General features: G+C 31.4%; 1 protein-coding gene across 3 annotated transcripts in view; it reads right to left on the reverse strand.

Annotated features, from left to right (window-relative positions):
* Window positions 1-20,218, reverse strand: part of LOC114325575 (class A basic helix-loop-helix protein 15-like) — a 313,876-nt gene that overhangs the window by 98,833 nt on the left and 194,825 nt on the right. For 2 of the 3 annotated variants that reach the window (XM_050647400.1, XM_050647399.1), the window contains one exon: window positions 14,123-14,237. The gene's annotated coding sequence lies outside the window, so the exon portion shown is untranslated. Of the gene's footprint in view, window positions 1-1,218; window positions 1,367-14,122; window positions 14,238-20,218 lie in introns of those variants that run through there. The other variant, XM_050647402.1, reaches the window with a different exon arrangement.

Raw genomic sequence — 20,218 nt, forward strand, 5'->3', positions numbered from 1 at the left:
AAAACTACAGGGTACGTAACATTCCCTGGTGCTTAATGTATGCCCATGATGTAGCGTTAATAGAAAATAGTGAAAGAGACTTAGAATGAAAATTGGAACAGTAAAGAGAAGGTCTTGATAAAAACAAAGAATTTGAAATATTCATTTAAATATGGATTTACTACAAATACAACATTTTTAGATGGTGAAATGGTTGTGAAAAGTAATAGTTTTAAGTACGTAGGATGGGTACTACAGAGTAATGGATAAATAAATGGAGATGCAGGCAGTAGAGTTATGGTTGAACGTATGAAGTGGAAGAAAGCGAGTAGAAAGAAGCGAGTATATGAAAGAAGAATGTTAATGCAGTTAAAGGAAAAATTATCAAAACCAGCTATAAGACCTGTTATGATGCATTGAACTGGATATGGGACAGTTAAAAAGAAATAGGAACAACGAATGCATCTAGCGGAAATGAGAAAACTTATACGGATGAGTGGAATGACAGAAAAGGATAAAATTAAGAATGAGCATATTAGGAAGTCTAGAAGTGGCATCAATTGATGCCAAAAGTAGAAAGCATGCATCAATAAGCTTTTTTATGTTTAACGTCAAGACGTTAATCACTCAATATAATTGCTGTTCTACGGATGTCTGAAAGAAGTAGAAGAGCAAGATCAAAGAAAACTTGAGGGGAGACGCTTAGACAGTACATGTCGGTAAATTGGATTGATATTGATATGACCCAAAATAGAAACCTATGCAGAAATATAATTATTATGGAAGCCGAAAATGCATAAGGATAGAGGCAAAGAGAATGATGATGATATATTTTAAGCTTTTTTACTCCACGCAAAAAAAAGACTGCAAATTTCTGCAATTTACATGGGTATACAGCCGATGTATTTTCGGAAAATATAGAGTCTGAGTCTGAAACTGGGAAACAACACTGAACGAAAGAAGCAATATAACTAAGTGCTTCAGAGTGAGTGTCTTCTATCTTAGTCAAGCTTTCACCATATATGTTCGGGCTTCATTAGAATATGTGGCTTAACTAAAATAAAAGACATCCATTCTGAAGTACTTGGTTTTATTGCTTCCTTAGTATAGTTTTCCAGTCATCTTTAGACTCAGTTATTTACTAGTAACTCGTTACTACGTTACTACTCTGGACTTTATATATCTATGAAGAAATTGCAATAACATGACTTTAAAACAATCCATTAGTATGTAACTCACCTTTTACACAAACTACTTAAATTCTCACACCTCGTTCATCCACAGAAAATATTTGCGTTTCCAATAAACGATCACAAAACAAACGACGAGACCGGCGATCGAAAATAATAACTGTTCAAATTGCATTCGCTTCAATTCGTAAGCTTCCACAAACTAAACTAAACTAATAATATTTCAAAATGTGTACAATGTACAGTTTGTTTATCTACAAAGGAAAACAGATTATTTTGGAGAGTTTTGGATGTAATGTACCTAGTAGGTAAGTAGGTACGATACACGCACGAGCTGTTTTTAATGCGATAATACCTTTCGATTCTTGATACGAAGATTATTGGCGGATTTAAAAATAAGCATGCATTAAGATATGAATAGAGGCCTAATATTATAATAAAAAATTAACTACAATCCTTTATAAAAGGTATATTTTATTTACAAAATAACTTAAAGCGCTACATCACAGAACGTTTTCGAAATAAAAAGTTCATCGTCAGTGCTGTTAATAAGTTTCTTTACATGCTTTTGAGCCACCAAAACACCAAAAGGGTGCTTTAATTGCTGTACAGTTATAGAAAATTTACCTGTTGACATACATATACAATTGAATTAAGTGTGATGTTTAAAATAATCCTAGATTTTACATCAGGCAACACAAGACTCACCACAATAAGTGGGTTGCTCGTCTATACTGCGTTCCACGGTCACCTTTCAGTAAAGACTCTTATGAAAGACAGTGTTGCCAAGAGATATTAATATTTATATTAAATAAATTTTAAAGTATTTTTATACCTCACTTGGTCTATTAAATTTGTCAGTATGTATGAGAAATCTTGTAAGCTGTCAAAACAAAGGGAGTTTAGCTCGGTGGTAGCGCGTTCGACCGGAGATCGAGAGGTCCCTGGTTCGAATCCGTGTGTTATCTAACTTTTTGAAGTTATACTTCTTTAGGCACGAGGGTGAATTTTTATTTTGCCGGGCGCATGCGCACACCGACAGTATGGTCACGTATGGTATTAGGTCGCTCAAACGTTATACGGGATCTGATTGGGTGTTAAAATCATCTGTCAAAATTGTTCAATAATATGGAGATTATGGATAAACAAATGTTGTGTATATTAGTTTTTATTCTTGTGAGGACAGAGACAAAAAGCAAGTTTATAATAATTGTAGTGACTTTATAAATAGTTTTTAAAAGCACGGACGTACCTTATTGTAAATGTTTGAGTATTGTAATAAAAAATTACAAATTACGTACCTATTTGGAAAATGTTAGTTAGTAGGTATTAATGCTGTGATTTACGTAATTTGATATTTTGTCGTATGTTAATTCCACAGAAATAAAAATTAATTTGATTAAACTAAGAGAATAAGCAACTGTCAAAAAAAAATTTAAAACGTTTAATTGCTATATCTTCCCAACTCATTCACATGTCTCGGTAGTTAAATTCTGCGTGGGGTGAGTTCAAAATAATCGAACAACCTGATAGATGCAGGTTCAATTCCCAATGCAAATTTTTATTTTTTTAAATTTTATTTTTTTTATACATTTTATGATTGTAGGTATATTTATTATATTTTTTTTTCCGAAAATACGTATCTAGTTAAAAATTTTCTCAACAATTATTGTTCAGAAATAATTTCTTTGTTTCATTTTTCAATGTGTTTGCGTGCGTTTTATTCTTTTATTATTTTAATTTTTGGTATAGTTTTAATAAAATTTTTTTGGAAAGTAGTAAGTATTAAAATTAGTTTAATATTTAAATAAAATATAAATAAACTGTTTAAAGTAAATTGATTTCGTTGAAATCATATAATAGAAGTATAACTTCTTACGTGCGTACAAAGTACACACACATTCTTTTTCTTCTTATTTTAGTAGTATTGTTTTAATAAAAATTTTTGGAAAGTAGTAACTAAAAATTAGTTTAATCTTTAAATACAAATAACCTGTAGAAAGTATATTTATTTCGTTGAAATCATATAATAGAAGTATAACTTCTTACGTGCCTAAAAAGTACACGTGTTAAAAAGCACATTTTTAAGGCACTCATGTGAATTGCAGAATTCGCTTCGCTCATTCTGCAAACTTTCACATGCGTGCCTTAAAATTGTACTTTTAACACTTATATCATAAATAACTATTTAATATAATATTAATCACAGGCTAATTATAATTAATATTCAAATGATATATCTTTAATATCGTATAAATATCTTTCATAGTACCTACATATCTATGAATTATTTAAAAATAATAAAACCCACAGATTTTCAAATCAAGATGTTTTGGACTTCTGGAATATTCTATTTAGACGGACTTTAAGTTCGTCTGCTTAAAACCGGTAACATTGAGCTGCAAGGTTCCATAAGTTTTATATTGGGATATGCTGCCCACACTGCAAAGTGACTGCGGAACGCAGAATAGAGGACAGAACCTCACATTACGGACTAGGTGCTATCTGCCCTCTAGGTTGCTACCACGTGCTGTGGAAGTCCTGTGTTGCCTGATGTAAAATCTAGAATTATCTTAAACATCACACATAATGTACCATAAAAATCTAAACTGCCGACTACAGGAAATTTTCCACGTGGATATCGTTATAGACCAAGATATTTGGAGCTAAAAACACCGAAATAAATCGATTTTTAAATATAGTACCTAGAGACTTGCAACTTTTTGCATTGTATCCAGTGTAATGATATGATGCCTCGATGAGTGGCACAACCCCCCTACATACCACCAATAGGCGAAACCAAAGGAGATATGGCACCGAGAGTGTATTTAAGACGAGCGAGGAGAATCATGTTCTTCTTGGCGTATTGAACCAAGAAGAGCTCAATGGCAGAAGTGCAACGGGTTGAGTTGGAACTTTGCCGAGGTGGGCGCGCTCTATAATGAATAGGCGTTCCAACGGAACCGAAACCGCAGTGAGGGGTAGCCGCCACCTCCGTCTGGACTGACAGAGAACCGTATCGATGGGTATATGTTTGATTGAGGGCTACGAGTTTGAGTGTGTAGATAGATTGATTCCGTGTAACGTGATCGCTAATGCATACAACTGTGTTGTGGATTGCATTTTTCGAATATTGTTATTAATATGTTTTGATGACCGTAATAAATATAATGTTATTTTTCCTTGGCAGAAGATAGAGTTATATTTCATTTTATTTATTTTGAATTGTATATAAATCTCCTAAATATATTTACTTTGTTTTTAACCTGTGTTTTACTAAATCTGTCGTCCTGATAAAGCTACTCGTCACATCAGGATGACGTTAGGAAAAGTCTACAATAGAAAAATGAGTGAAAATGCATAGATAATTGCATTTTAAAGTGCACAAACATGTCAAAAACAGTATATTAAGGGCCATATTTTGTTATTTGAAGGGATCTTGGGGTCATTGAGCATGAATACGCAATCACAACCGACCACAGAAGCACTGGTGCCTAGAGTCACTGCTGAAGCACGAGGGTTTTCGGCACTCAATTGATACAAACAGACTACTCAGGGTTTTTTGAGTTTCTGGTTTTCAGAGGTCGATTGTGATGGCGTATTCGTGTTCAGTAACCCCAAAGACATCCAGAGTAATCTGTTTTAAAACATTTAGAACTCTAGAGTATGTATGTAGAGTATGTCATATAGCTAAAAGAGAATTAAAGTTTATAAACTAAAAATGTCGAAATATATAGGGTGTCCCACATAAAAACATTGGATTTATATTTTCCTGGCAACAAACCCTAAAAATTTTTTTGTACTAAACCTTCCTGTTATACAGTGTGCCCCGAAAATATTGGTCATAAATTATACCACAGATTCTGGGGTCAAAAATAGGTTGATTGAACCTCACTTACCTATATACAATAGTGCACACAAAAAAAGTTAGAGCCCTTTGAAGTTACAAAATGAAAATCAATTGTTTTTTCATATATCGAAAACTCGTAGAGATTTTTCATTGTAAATGGACATGTGGCATTCTTATGGCAGCAGCATCTTAAATAAAAATTAAAGTGAAATTTGGGTACCCCATAAAATTTTATGGGGGGTTTGTTCCCTTAAACCCCCCCAAACTTTTGTGTACGTTCCAATTTAATTATTAGTGTGGCACCATTAGTTAAACACACTGTTTTTAAAACATTTTTGCCTCTTAAGACTTTTTCGATAAGCCAGTGTTTATCGAGATATTTTGAATATTTTATCGAATCCACACATATTTGTATTTAAGTACGATTATTATAGAGACCTGTTAATAATCTGAAAATGTATTTATAATTTACATTTTTAGGTAGGTATATTTTGAAAAAGAAGCCACATATTGATAAAAGGTGACTTATATAAAAAACTAGGGGCAAAAAGTTTTAGAAACACTGTGTTTAACTAATGGTATCACAATCATAGTTTAATTGGAACGTACAGAAACATTTGGGGGGTTTAAAGGAACAACACTCCCATAAAATTTTTATGTAAATATATTAAAAAAAAGCTGCATCTCGATAAAAACTCGCTTATCGGAAAAATACTAAGAGACAAAAAAGTTTTAAAAATGTTGTGTTTAACTAATGATGCCACAATAATGAATTAATTGGAACGTATACAAAAGTTTGAGGGGGTTTAAGGGATTAAAACCCCCATACAATTTTTATGGGGTGGACAAATCCCACTATAATTTTGTTTTAAGATGATAGTGCCATAAGAATGAGACATGTCCATTTTCAATCAAAAATCTTTAATAGTTTTCGATATATTGAAAAAAATCGATTTTCATTTTGTAACTTCAAAGGGATGTAACTTTTTTTATGAGCAAATTTGTACAAAGTAAGTTAGGTTCAATTGAATTATTTTTGACTCCAGAATGTGTGGTATAATTTATGACCAATATTCTTGGGACACCCTTTATATCTATCAAAAGTTTTACTAAAGTTTTTAAAAATTTTTCTTAGTACAAAAAAAAAAAAGAAAAATTTACATGATCTCGAGTCGAGAAGATCTAGTTAGTAAAGCAAGTCATCGGAGAGGCCTTAAAATCAGCATTTCAAAGACAAAGTGTATGGCAGTGGGAAAAATTAATATACAGGGTGAGTCACCTCTAACGGGACGGAAAATTACAGCGAAATGGTAAAAGATTTGAAAAATTTTTTAAATTAGTAGTTTGTAAGTTGATAAAATCTACATTTTAAAATTATTTTGAAATATACAGAGTGCCCAATAAATGGCGGCGTATCAAAGTTATATTTTTTCTTATGGAACACCCTGTATTTTATTGAATTTTTTAATTTTCCGCAAAAAATAAGATATAGTTTCATAAGGCTTCCCTATACCTATGTATAGAGTGTTCTGAGTTATGGTGACTTTTCTAAAAATGTAAAGGTTTAAAATAAGGCTTATTGTCAAGTTATTTAAGAAATTATGAAAAAAATACTTTTACATCTAAATAGTTGGATATTGGTTAAATGTATTCCATGATTAATTATTACACAATTATTTACAGGGTGTTCAACATTTACAGTTTCATTATTGGATTATTCAATGTGTCATATGATGCTTATTTTAAATGGAACACCATGTATATTAACACACCATTATACTAAACGGAGTCACCTCTTTCGAATAATATATGGATGTCCTATACCTAGGTCTAATACTTTTTGCGTAATTTACAATTATTTAAATTCGTAATCTGTAAATCGAGTTTAAAACAAAAGATGTATCTCATTGTATGACATCGTCATTTTATGACAGTACGGTCCGGTAATTATCAAAAATATAAACATCCGTGTATGATATTCAAATTTAATTATTCCTAAAAATGAATAATCACGTTATCTACGAAGGAGTAGAGATGGTACTTTGCATTGGGGAGTGTTTGCAAAATTGTATCTTACCTTCTTAAGTTTACGCTCAAAAGTATCCTGATGGAAGACACCCAAAAAAGACGTTTTTGAGAGATTTCAATAGATTCCGTGCTACTGGTAATGTTGCATACGCAAAGTTAAATAAAAATAAACCAGTTATGTCTTGTGAGTTCCTGCTTTCTGTTACGGAAAACCCAAATACTAGTAAAGAAAAAATTTCGGATGAATTGTAAATCAGTCAAACGACTGTTAGAATACTTAAGAGAAACCACTATTATCCATATAAAACTCAACTACACCAGTATTAGACCAAACAGGATTATGATATATATTTAACTTATCGTTTATGGACTTTAGACTTTATAGAAGATCCTGATTTTTTTAATGTATTGTATACAGACCAATATACCTACTTTTCATAATAATGGTCTAGTAAATAGACATAATTTTCATTTCATTATGATACAGTAAACAAACATTTATTTCGTACAGTTTAAAAATCGAGAGTGGCTATAAATATTATTTTTAAAATCAAGTTACCGTTTAAGAAAATTGTAAATTACGCAAAAACTATGACTCCTAGTTATAGAACATTCCTATACAGGTAGGAAATTTATTAATATACATGGTATTTTATTTTAAATAAGCATCATATGACACATTAAATAATCCAATAATGAAACTGTAAATTTTGAACACCCTGTAAATAAATGTGTAATGATCAATCATGGAATACATTAATTATAAAATAAAAACCAGACCGTACTGTCATAAGGTGACAATGTCATACAATGCCATTAATTAACTACATCTTTTGTTTTAAAATCGATTTACATATTAAGAATTGAAATAATTGTAAATTACGCAAAAACTATGAGACCTAGGTATAGGACATCCTATACCATTCGAAAGAGGTAAAATTGTTTAGTATAATTGTTTATTAATATACATAGGGTTCCATTTAAAATAAGAATCATATGACACATTGAATGATCCTATAATGAAACTGTAAATTTTAAACACCCTGTAAATAAATGTGTAATAATTAATCATGAAATACATTCAGCCAATTTCCAAATATTTAAGTGCAAAAGTAATTTTTTTATAATTTCTTAAATAACTTGTGAATAAGCCTTCTTTAAAAACTTTACATTTTAAGAAAAGTCAACATAACTCAGAACACTCTGTACATAGGTATAGGGAAGCTTTATAAAACTATACCTCATTTTTTGCGGAAAATTAAAAAAAGCAATAAAATATAGGGTGTTCCATAAGAAAAAATATAACTTTGATACGCCGCCATTTATTCGGACACCGTGTATATTTATTATATCAAAATAATTTTAAAATGTAGATTTTATCAACTTACAAACTACTAATTTAAAATTTTTTTCAAATCTTTTACTATTTCGCTGTAATTTTCCGTCCCGTTAGTGGTGACTCACCCTGTATATCAAAGTCTGCATTCTCTTAATGCAGAGGAGATAGAACGATAAAACATTTTAAATACCTTGACAGCTGCTTAAACGTAAATTGTGACTCTGATGAAGAGATAGTAACCAGGATCAAAATATCACGTAAGGCTTTTTTGACCTAGAAACTAGTTTTATGTAACAGAAACCTGTCGATGAATATTCGCAAGAAGGTCCTGAAATGTTATGTGTGGTCTATTCTATTGAATGGTTGTGAGATATGGACGTTATAAACCACATTGGTAAACAAATTATAAGCATTTGAATTGTGGTGCTATCGACCGATCCCAAAGACATCGTGTGTTTCGCACACTTCCAATGTTCTTCAAATGATGAATTCAGAACGTCTGCTCATAAACATAATAAAGAGGAGAAAATAAAATACTTCGGCTATATAACTAGAGGACCTTTTAGGGAAATTTTAAACATGATGATGACCAACGTCTGAATATGGATACGGCACCTAATGAAGAAGATTTATAATTTAATTAGGCATCGCTACTTTAACGAAAAAATAAGTCATGGCGAATAAGAAAAAGAAGTAGTCAAATCATCTTAACTTCTTTTTTCTCTCTTCTCCAGTTTTTGGTATAGGTACCTACCCTTCAAAACATATCATAGACTACCCTGTATACTGTATACGAAAACATCCATTTACAAAAAAATGACTGGGAAACAGGCGAGAAAAATAACGATTATCTAAATGAACCATCAGAAGAAATAAGTTCGTGAAATTAGATATCTGGGAAATAAAATTCTGAAAATCTAAATGTGATTCCTCGTGATTAAATACGTACGGTAAAGAAGTGAAATATTCACTCACTCACTCGCTTATTTCTTATTTCACGACCTTGTAAATTCTCTCACACTCGTCGTCGTATTTCTTATTCCGCCGGCTTCGATATGTAAGTACAGTTACTTATTCCAGATCACTACGTTTTAAATAAAAAAGGTTAATGAGTAGGTAGGCCAGCCAATGTCCTTTAAGTCCATTATTATTGCTTTTACTATGATTTGATAATTACTATCGTGAAAAAAACTTACTCCGTGTTAATGTATTACATGTTTTAATTTTATTATTTTTCTTACTAGATATTATAGTCCAGTCCTCAGAGATGAAAATGCCACTGAATCTAAAAATCATACACGAGAATGTCAATTTTGGAACCCAAAATTTGCCACTCTTAGCCCCGGGCTTCCCCTGAAAGCCCCTTCATAGGGAAGGGGGAAGATAGATAGAAGCATATTTTTTCAGATATCTTTTGTGGATACCTTAATCTAGTTAAACATTAGCTTGCAAATACTTCTGATGAAGTTGATTAGCTTCCTAGGTGACTTGTTTCCTAGTCAGAGGGGGCTAGACCGAGCCCTATTCTAGGAATTTTAGTCGTTTACACAACAGTGCTACGCAGTCGCGTAGAATATTATGTTCTGCAGTTTATTTTTCATTGTCAAAGAAGCAAGAATCCTATAACATGAAATTTCGATGTTTAGTTTTGGCAACGAATATGAGGCATTTGAAATTAGCCTAAAAACGCTGAATTCAAACTTTCATATTATAAACAATCTCACGTCATGGGTAATGTCTTCACAAGGACGGCATTGGATGGAATCTGTAACTGAAGTTGAGTAGTTTTGAAAAACATACTTATGCAATCGAAAGAAGTAGTTTTAAACGTTTTAGATCGTTTGTAATGAGAAAATTTAATTTCAGCGTTTTTTTAGACATAATTTTAAATGCCTCATATTTGTTACCAAAACTCAAAATCGAAATTTCATGTTATGTAGGTTTTGACGATTAGTCTCAACAAATGGAAAGACCCGACAGACCATAGTAAAAAATGGCAAGAATCACGCAATGTTCATTATTTATTTAACAGCTATATAGAAATCGACTTAATTGCTGCAATAGTTAGATTTTTACCGATAGGACACTCTGATAAAATAGTTCAGAGAAATAAGGAAAAACTATCTTGTTGGTGACACAACCCCCTCCAGGCCAAAACCAAATTTTTTGAGTGTATGGACATCTATATTAATAACCTATATGTTTTCTGCAGCCGATTTTGATGATAAACATAGTTATAAACAAATTCAGCGTTCGCTGAATATGTCTACCCTTATTGGTTGCTTAGAAAATTGTAAAATAAATCATAAATTTTGAATTTTTATAAATATTCATAACTTATGTAAAAATTAATTAAGAACGTTCTTATTATACGAAATGCTAAGACTTCTGGTGCTTAAATCATACCCTAAATTTCAAAGCAATTGGTCAAATAGTTTAAAAGGTATTTAATTTGTTTATCCCAATTTAATCTTTTGCAACGCTATAAGTCAGAAAATGATGAAGCTACACTAATACTTTTAATAGTTTATGAAAGAAGAATATTTATACTATTAATTTAATTTAAAAAAAGAATGTGTGTGTAATTTGTACGCACGTAAGAAGTTATACTTCTATTATAATATAATTTCAACGAAATAAATATACCTACTTAACAGTTACAATACAAAGAATTAACAATAATTACCAAAAATGAACCAAAACTTAACAATGCCAAATATAAAAAAAAAGAAAAAAATATGAATCGTCCGGGATTTGAACCCGCAATCTCGCGATTTTTTGATCTCTGGTCCAATGCTCTACCAACAAGGCCATCAAGCCGCATGCTACTTACCTTTCAGATATACATAATTATACATCACGGTGACAAGTGAAATATAAAAATAGATGTTTTATTATTTTACGCCCAAGGAAGACAAATCCAAAGACACAAAATTATAATAAAAAACCTTTTAAACCACCTTTTTCAAATTGCGCAAGTTGTATTATTAATATTAATGTTAATAAATGAAATATAAATATTTTGACGTTTCACAATTTGACAATTCACTTTTAACTGCAGTGCCTTAAAATTTTTAAAGCACTAGTGCCTTAAAGTAGCATTTTTAACGCTCCTATGGAGTCCTAAAAATTGCATTTTTAACACGTTTGTAGAAAAATATATTTAAAAACACTAATATATTCTTTCCACACCTTTTCTGGACTGATACATACATAAATTAAAACATTTTGAAGTATAACTTCAAAAATATAATATGAAAACTATTTAAAAAGGCAGTATAGCTATTAACTAACCTTTGTTGTTTCTCTTCCCACAAATTTTAAAACGCAACAACCATACATAACCAAACTGTCAACCGTCCAAACCACAGCTGCGCTACAACTGCCATATTGGATAATTTTTGACATGTCATTTGAACATCCAATCAGAACAAAGTTATAATGCGCATGCGCCGGGATCGTAGGTTTTAACATATAAAAATTCACCCCCCTATCGCGCGTAAAGAAATATAACTTCAAAAAATGACAAAAAATAATTCTAAATACTGTAAAATTATTTTGCAAAAACATGTGAATTAAAAAAAGGGGGGCTAACTTCGACCCTAATTGTCCTAGGACAATTGTTTTTCTTTCTAAATGTGTATACAAATTCAGTCTTTCCAAATATGAAAAAATAATTTTTCTACGGGTAACGGTTAAAAAGTTATTCTAATTGTTAAAATAATTTTACACTGTTTAAAATTACTTTTTGTCATTTTTTTTAATTAAGTCGATAGTATAAATGTTCTTCTTCCATAAACTGTCAGAAGTCTTACTGTAACCTCATAATTTTCTGACTTATAGTGTTGCAAAAAAACGAATTTGGGATAAACAAATTAAATAACTTTTAAACTATTTGACCAATTGCTTTGAAATTTAAAATATAATTTAATCACCAGAAGTCTCAGCAATTCGTGTAATAAGAAGGTTCTAAGTTAACTTTTACATAAGTAATGAATATTTATAAAAACTCAAAATTTATGATTTATTTTGCAATTTTCTAAGCAACTAATAAGGATAGACATATTCAGCGAACGCCATATTGAAATTTTTTAGACGATTTATGAGTTTCTTACTCTCAAATTTGTTTAAAATGCTTAACTTTTTGTTAATAGACGAAAAAAGCGAAAATGTACCGTGTTTATAACTATGTATATCATCAAAATCGGCTGCAGGAAACATAAAGGTTATTAATATAGATGTCCATACTACTCAAAAAATTTGGTTTCGGCCTGGAGGGGGATGTGTCACGAGAAAAATCTTATTTCTCTAGACTAAAAAGGTATCGAATTTTTACCGTCGAGTTGATACAAATTTTATTTAAAAAAATATTGATTTCACGTGTAACTGACATTCAAAATCGCTGGTCGCTTTAAGAGTTGTTTCTGAGAGAACGGTTCATTCTACACAAAGGTGCTAATAAACATTTTTTTTCTAAACTTTCTCAGCTATATTCCTTGTTTCAAATATTTTTCTACAGCAGCGTACAGATTCTTGTTAAATCAATGTTTTTCATTTCCCCCTACGTGGGGGGTTTATGGAGAAGCCCGACGTAGGAGTGGCAAACGTTTCTGCATCTTTATTGACATTCTCAGCAAAATTTAGCTTATTCGTAGGATTTTTAGATTTTCAGTGGCATTTCGTCTCTGACGATTGGACCATTTTGTATCATCATCATCATCATCTAACCAATTTACGTCCACTGCTGGACATAGATCTCCCCCAATTGTTTCCACACTTCACGGTTTTGTGCTGATTGTTGGCAGTTTTTACTAATCCGCCTGATATCATCTGTCCATCGGGTAGGCGACCTTCCTCTACTGCGTTTATCTTCTCTTGGTCTCCATTCCATTAGCTTTCGTGTCCATCTTGAATCCTTTAGCCTGGCGACGTGTCATGCCCAGTTCCATTTGAGCTTGGTGACAGGTTCTATAACATCTGTGATACCGGTTCTTTGTCTGAGATCTTTATTTCTTATTTCATCCCGTAGGGTTTTTGCCAGCATGGATCTTTCCATTCGCCTTTGAGAAACTCTCATTTTCGACGCTGTTGCCTTGGTTAGAGTTTAGAGTCAGTGTCTCTGCGCTCCATATATCATTACCAGTAGCATATATTGATGAAACACTTGTCTTTTTAAACGATTCGGTATACTGCTCCTAAATATGTCTCTCAGCGCTCCGTAGGCTGCCCATGCAAGAGTTACCATTTTTCGTAGTACGGAGATAAATATGATGTTTTCCATTCCCTAAGGATTTCGCTTATATTTATGCATTCTTGAAATATTGGCCAATATATATTTATATTTGTTGTTGTTTGTTTATTTGGGTTTATATGACTGCGGACACTAAAATATTTATGTTTGAAATTATTAAAAAATGTACATCTGCAAAAGTCGTAAAAATGGTAAAAACTTGTTTAAAAAGGTCATCTTTGATGAAGATATATAATTCGTGAATACGAAATGCAGATAGTCGAAGAATAAAAACAATGATTTTGCTACGAAAAACCTTGACCTCTTCAATTAACGGTAAACCATCGATAAACAAATTGTAAGGAATGTTTGATTTCAACTTATAGTATGTCTAATATTTGTATATTATCTGGTTGACAATTCTTTGATAAAAAGTTCAAAACTTGAAGATTTATCATTACTTGAAAAACGTGTTCTTAAATATTAGTTATTATTTATAAACTTACCCAAAAGACCAAGTTTCTTGGTTCTTTAAAATGAGACCAAGTTGAAGAAAGATCACAACATTCGTCCTTACAGCTTAATTTGTAGGTATATCCTTATAAATTTGATGTCAAATATCTGAAACAAAATAAAATTTTAGTCTTTGGTATTAATGGTAATGTAAAAATTTACATTCTTTAAAAAAGTTCGAGGGCTCTAGAATTATGTTTAAAATCCTAGATATTTTGTGCAAAACATTGGTTATCTTAATTCCTTTTGCCTCTTTTAATCTTTCCTTATCTCTTCGCCCCCCATAAGAACTATGCCAGAAAGTTGAGGTAGAGGCAAACCGAGGAGAAGATAGGAGAACTGTGTGGTAAAGGTTTTGAGAAAGAAGGGGTTCAATAGAGAACACAAGAAGCTTAAAAGGAGAAAACAAATAAACAGCGACCCCGAAAAATGGAAAATCTGAGGAAAAAAACCAAAAAGTAATTGACCACATAACAATGCAATAACTTATCAAGGCAATCGCAACCGCAACATCACAGCATAAAAAGCAAAAGCACAATTAAAAATTCTACGTTTGATAAATCAATGTTAGTTGCAATCCAATGAATCTGAATCGTGGCAAACGAAAAAACTTTTATTACAAAAAATAATGCCGTACACAATGGAAACAACTTAGAGTGCGCTGAAATAAGTGTTAACCCCTCTTATTAACTTATTTATTTTTAGCACGTAAACAAAACGCTCGGACAGGTCGATTTTTAAAATAATTATAGAATATTATAGCATCAATGTTTCGAACTTTACGCGATCCATCTTCAGGTGATAGGCATAACTTTGATTTTTTTTTAAATAGGAAAGTATATCATGTGACACCTCATTTAAAAACTTCTGAAATACTGATTACAAAAATGTATAATACTTTAATCCTGTTTGAGAGCGTAGGCGAAAAATTTCGGTCGAATATTTTCTAAATGAAATCATTTTTTTCGAATCCTGTAAAAACTAATAAATATTTTGAAAAATTTAAACGCAGAATGAAATATTACAGTATTCTCGATGATCGAAAGTCCCTGAGAACTCCTATATTGTTTATTTTAATATGTCACAGGGGTGAAAAAAGAGAAAATTATTCTGATTTTTAATTTCGAATATATCATTAAAAAAACTTTTTGTTTATTCTAATGGACTGTCAACCCTCGGTAATAATGTAAACTTTCATTCTGCGTTTAAATTTTTCAAAAATACTTAGTAGTTTTCTCAGGATTCGAAAAAAAAATGAATGCGTTTAAAAAGAGTTCGACCGAAATTTTGCGCCTACGCTCTCAAAAAGGATTACAGTATTATACATTTTTGTAATCAGTATTTCAATCGCTTTTAAATGAGGTGTCACATGATGTACTTTCCCATTTAAAAAAATCAAAGTTATGCCTGTCAAATGAAGAGGAACCGCGTAAAGTTCAAAACATTGATGTTATAATATACTATGATGGTTTTAAAAATTGACCTGTCCGAGCGTTTTGCTTATGTGCTAAAAATAAATAAGTTAATAAGGGGGGGGGTAACACTTATTTCAGCACACTGTATAAACAGGATGAATCTATATATCTGGTTTATAGCGTTCTGTGCCTTCAGTTTTTAATCTTCATTCAGAAGTCTCCTAGTCGTAGACCTTCTGACATTGCCATTTGGATTCCATCAAGTCATCTTGTTTTCGGTCTTTCTCGTTTTTTTTTCACTCAGGCGGTGTCAATGCAATATAAAGTTAGGTAGTCGATGGTCTGTCATTCAATATTTCATCTATTATGGTGGCTATTTTGCCCATGATATGTCTTTCATGCATACATCATGATATGATGATCATTCTGGATATACCAACATCCTGCTGCTAACTGAGTAGCTTTACAACCGATACATCCCAAGCCCGGAAAAAATAGGAAAGGTAGAAGAGTAACACCTCATAAAAGATAAGAGTTTAGCTGATCCGGCTATTAGCACTCTGTGAGGATTCCTTGTCTAAGATGAAGATCAACGGTAGATGGAGTAGATGATGTTCTCCCAATGATCCTGAAGGCAAACGAATATTAAGGGGAAGACATATTCTGCTGAATTCTCCTGAAAAACAATCGGTATTAGGGAGAAAATCCTGAGGAAATATCATTTGGTCCTCCAGTTAGGGGATTTAGACATTCTATCTGCCTCCAATACTTATAAAAAAATTATGGCAAGATGAAGTCGAGTAATTAAGTACATACTCAATTATGAACCAAAAGGAAGATGTCCCTTGAAAATATAAATCGAAATTTGATGTTCTGGAATGAGGAAGAAGCTTTATGTTTCATAAAATTGTTAGTGATCGAACCAACTTTTCCATATTTTTTATAGTCGTCCAGAGAAATAAGATTTTTCTAGTGACACATCCCCATCCAGGCCAAAACCAAATTTTTTGAGTAGTATGGACATCTATATTAATAACCTTTATGTTTTCTTCAGCCGATTTTGATGATATACATAGATATAAAAAAATGAAGATCAAAAAACGGTAAATTTTCGCTTTTTTCGTCTACAACCAAAAAGTTAAGCATTTTAAACAAATTTAAAAGTAAAAAACTCATAAATCGTCTAAAAAATTTAAATATGACGTTCGCTGAATATGTCTGTCCTTATTGGTTGCTTAAAAATTGCAAAGTAAGTAATAAATTTTAAGTTTTTATAAATATTCCTAACCTATGTAATAATTAACTTATAACCTTATTATTACACGAATTGCTGAGACTTCTGGTGCTTAAATTATATTATAAATTTCAAAGCAATTGGTCAAATAGTTTAATAGTTATTTATGATATAAATGTTAAAAGTACACGTTTAAGGTACGCATGAGAAAGTTTGCAGAATGAGCGATAGCGAGTTCTGCAATTCACATGAGTGCCTTAAAAATGTACTTTTAAACACGCATATCATACAATATTTTTTCTACAAACGTAATTACAGGACAATATCTACAAAAACTTTTACTTCAACTTGACTGACATTCCATTTTTATATTTTTTTGACATTACATCAAAATTCGGTCAATACGAATAAGAACTGCAGTGCCTTAAAGTAGCATTTTTAACGCTCGTATGGAGTGCTGAAAATTGCATTTTTAACACGGTTGTAGGAAAAAGTTATTTAATTTGTTTATCTCAAATTCATTTTTTTTTCAACACTATAAGTCAGAAAATTATGAGGTTACTGTAAGACTTCTGACAGTTTATGGAAGAAGAACATTTATACTATTGACTTAATTAAAAAAAATGACAAAAAGTAATTTTAAACAGTGTAAAATTATTTTGCAAAAACACGTTGATTTTTTGCGTACTTATAAATAATTAGAATAACTTTTTAACCGTTACCCGTAGAAGAATTATGTTTTCATATTTGGAAAGACTGAATTTTTATACACATTTAGAAAGAAAAACAATTGTCCTAAGACAATTAGGGACGAAGTTAGCTCCCACTTTTTTTAATTCACATGTTTTTGCAAAATAATTTTGCAGTACATATTTAGAATTACTTTTTGTCATTTTTTTTTAATTAAAGTAATAGTATATACCTTCTTCTTTCATAAACTATCCAAAGTGTTACTGTAACTTCATCATTTTCTGACTTATAGCGTTGCAAAAAAAATAAGTTGGGAAAAACAAATTAAATACCTTTTAAACTATTTGACCATTTGCTTTGAAATTTAGGCTATGACTTAAGCACCAGAAGTTTCAGCATTCCGTGTAATAAGAAGGGTATAAGTAAATTTTTACATAAGTTATGAATATTTATAAAAACTCAAAATTTATGATTTATTTTTCAATTTTCTAAGCAACCAATAAGGATAGACATATTCAGCGAACGCCATATTGAAGTTTTTTATACGATTTATGAGTTTCTCACTCTAAAATTTGTTTAAAATACTTAACTTTTTGGTTATAGACGAAAAAAGCGAAAATTTACCGTTTTTTGATCTTCATTTGTTTATAACTATGTATATCATCAAAATCGGCTGCAGGAAACATATAGGTTATTATTATAGATGTCCATAATACTCAAAAAATTTGGTTTCGGCCTGGAGGGGGTTGTGTCACCAACAGGATATTTTTTCCTTATTTCTCTGAACTATAGTAATTAGTGAGAGAAGCACATAAACATACAAAGAAGAAAGTAATTTGAACTTCTGAAGTCGTAAACCTTTTGAAGAACTAGTTTATTACATATTTATTGGTCATTACTGTCTTTAGAGAAAAAACCAGCAATACTCGGTAGACATTTAATGATTATTGAGTAATAGTAAAGTGTCCGTTAATTTTTGGTATCTTATAATTGTCCTGAATAGTTGTGTTCACAAGAATGCGCGGGCTCTTGTTAAGTGGCTACTTTAAAGCGTCTGTTACATAAAATGTTCAATGTTCACTGCTCCGAGACACAAATTATATTTATTTAACCATTTAATTTAGTGAGTTACTGTCGCAACTGACTCTACCTGTAAATAGCTTCTCTTTTTTTGTTTGATTGACATTTATTAGATGTAGCAGTTATAGATGTTTCAACCGCACCAATATTGGTAAATATCAAGGATATAGCGGCAATTATTGCGCTGGGAGTAGCAGTCGATGATTTTATCGCATAAAAGGAGATCGCTTTTGATGAAATACTCTCATAAATACACTATACACTTAATGACAATAAGAATAGAAAACTTTGTGATGAAGTATTCTTTGTGGACTCTATTCGTACGTTATAAATTATAATTTGTAAAAGATACTATAAAATATCACAATAAAGCTCATAGTTAACGCAAAACAAATACCTTTACGCGTTATAGCTTGTATGTTTTTGAAAAAAAAAAGTTATTAATTTCAATTTTATTATTTTGATTCTTTAAACAATTTCGCTGGTTCATTAGCGGGTTGTTGCCTCTATGGAAGATTGTCACTGCGTATCTTGCCGATACTTCTTCTACCACGTACTGCTTGTTCTTGCTAGTTTAATATGACTCTTGTGTCCGCCATTCTACTGATGTGATTGTTCAATTGTATTTTTATGTAGTATCCACTCGTTTATATCCTGTACATTGGATTTATTTCTGAACTTTCCACTCCTTATTCAGATTGGCCTCTCAGTGTGTTTTTTGTAATTCTTCCGAGTCTCCTTATTTCTGCTGTTTCCAATTTTAAAAACTAATTTATTGTTTTGATTTTTATAATATCCAGCGGGATCTTTTTATTAGGTACAAAATGTTTTACTCTGTCAAATGCCTTCTTTAAATCAATCAAACTTAGGATACATCTGCTAAATTTTTTTTTTTTTAACATCCCATTTATTTACAATCTGTAATAATGATTACAATAAGTAAATTGTTTAACAATTAAAAGAGACTTGCAGGAGACTGTCCAGTGACAATAACCTATAAAATCATAATTTTAGTACTTAACAAAATTATTTGTGACTAATAAATAAAACCCTATAAATAAAACTCTAAAATAAATAAAATATTTTTGAAAATTTAAAATTTAAAATTTAAAATCTTGTTCGTAGATCGCTTGGAGTGTGGCGCTTTAGCCTTCTGTTTGCCTGGGGTCTCATTAGGTTCTTCGCTAGCCTGTTGGGGGTGGTTTTGTAGTGGGATGTCGTATTTTTGGGCGTAACTGGCAATTTCTTCTTTGACAGTCTTCATTTGGAGATCACGATTGATGTGTTCATTGGGCATGTACCACGGTGCATTTGTGATAATGCGCAAGGTTTTCGACTGGAATCTCTCCAGGATGTCGATATTGGATCTCGACGCAGATCCCCACAGTTGGATACCATAGCTCCATATTGGCTTAATCACTGCCTTGTATACTAAAATTTTATTGTACAAACTCAGTTGTGACCTTTTTCCTATCAGCCAGTACATTTTATTGAGTTTCAGACCCAACTGTTTTCTTTTCGTGAATATGTGTTTCTTCCACGTTAATCTGCGGTCCAAGTGCATACCTAGGTATTTTACGTCATCCTTTTGTTGTAGTACTTGATTATTTATTGAGACGGTTGGGCACGTATCTTTTCGATTAGTGAACGTTATATGTACTGACTTGCTT

Source organism: Diabrotica virgifera, chromosome 3, assembly GCF_917563875.1.
Source record: "Diabrotica virgifera virgifera chromosome 3, PGI_DIABVI_V3a".
NCBI lineage: Eukaryota > Metazoa > Arthropoda > Insecta > Coleoptera > Chrysomelidae > Diabrotica > Diabrotica virgifera.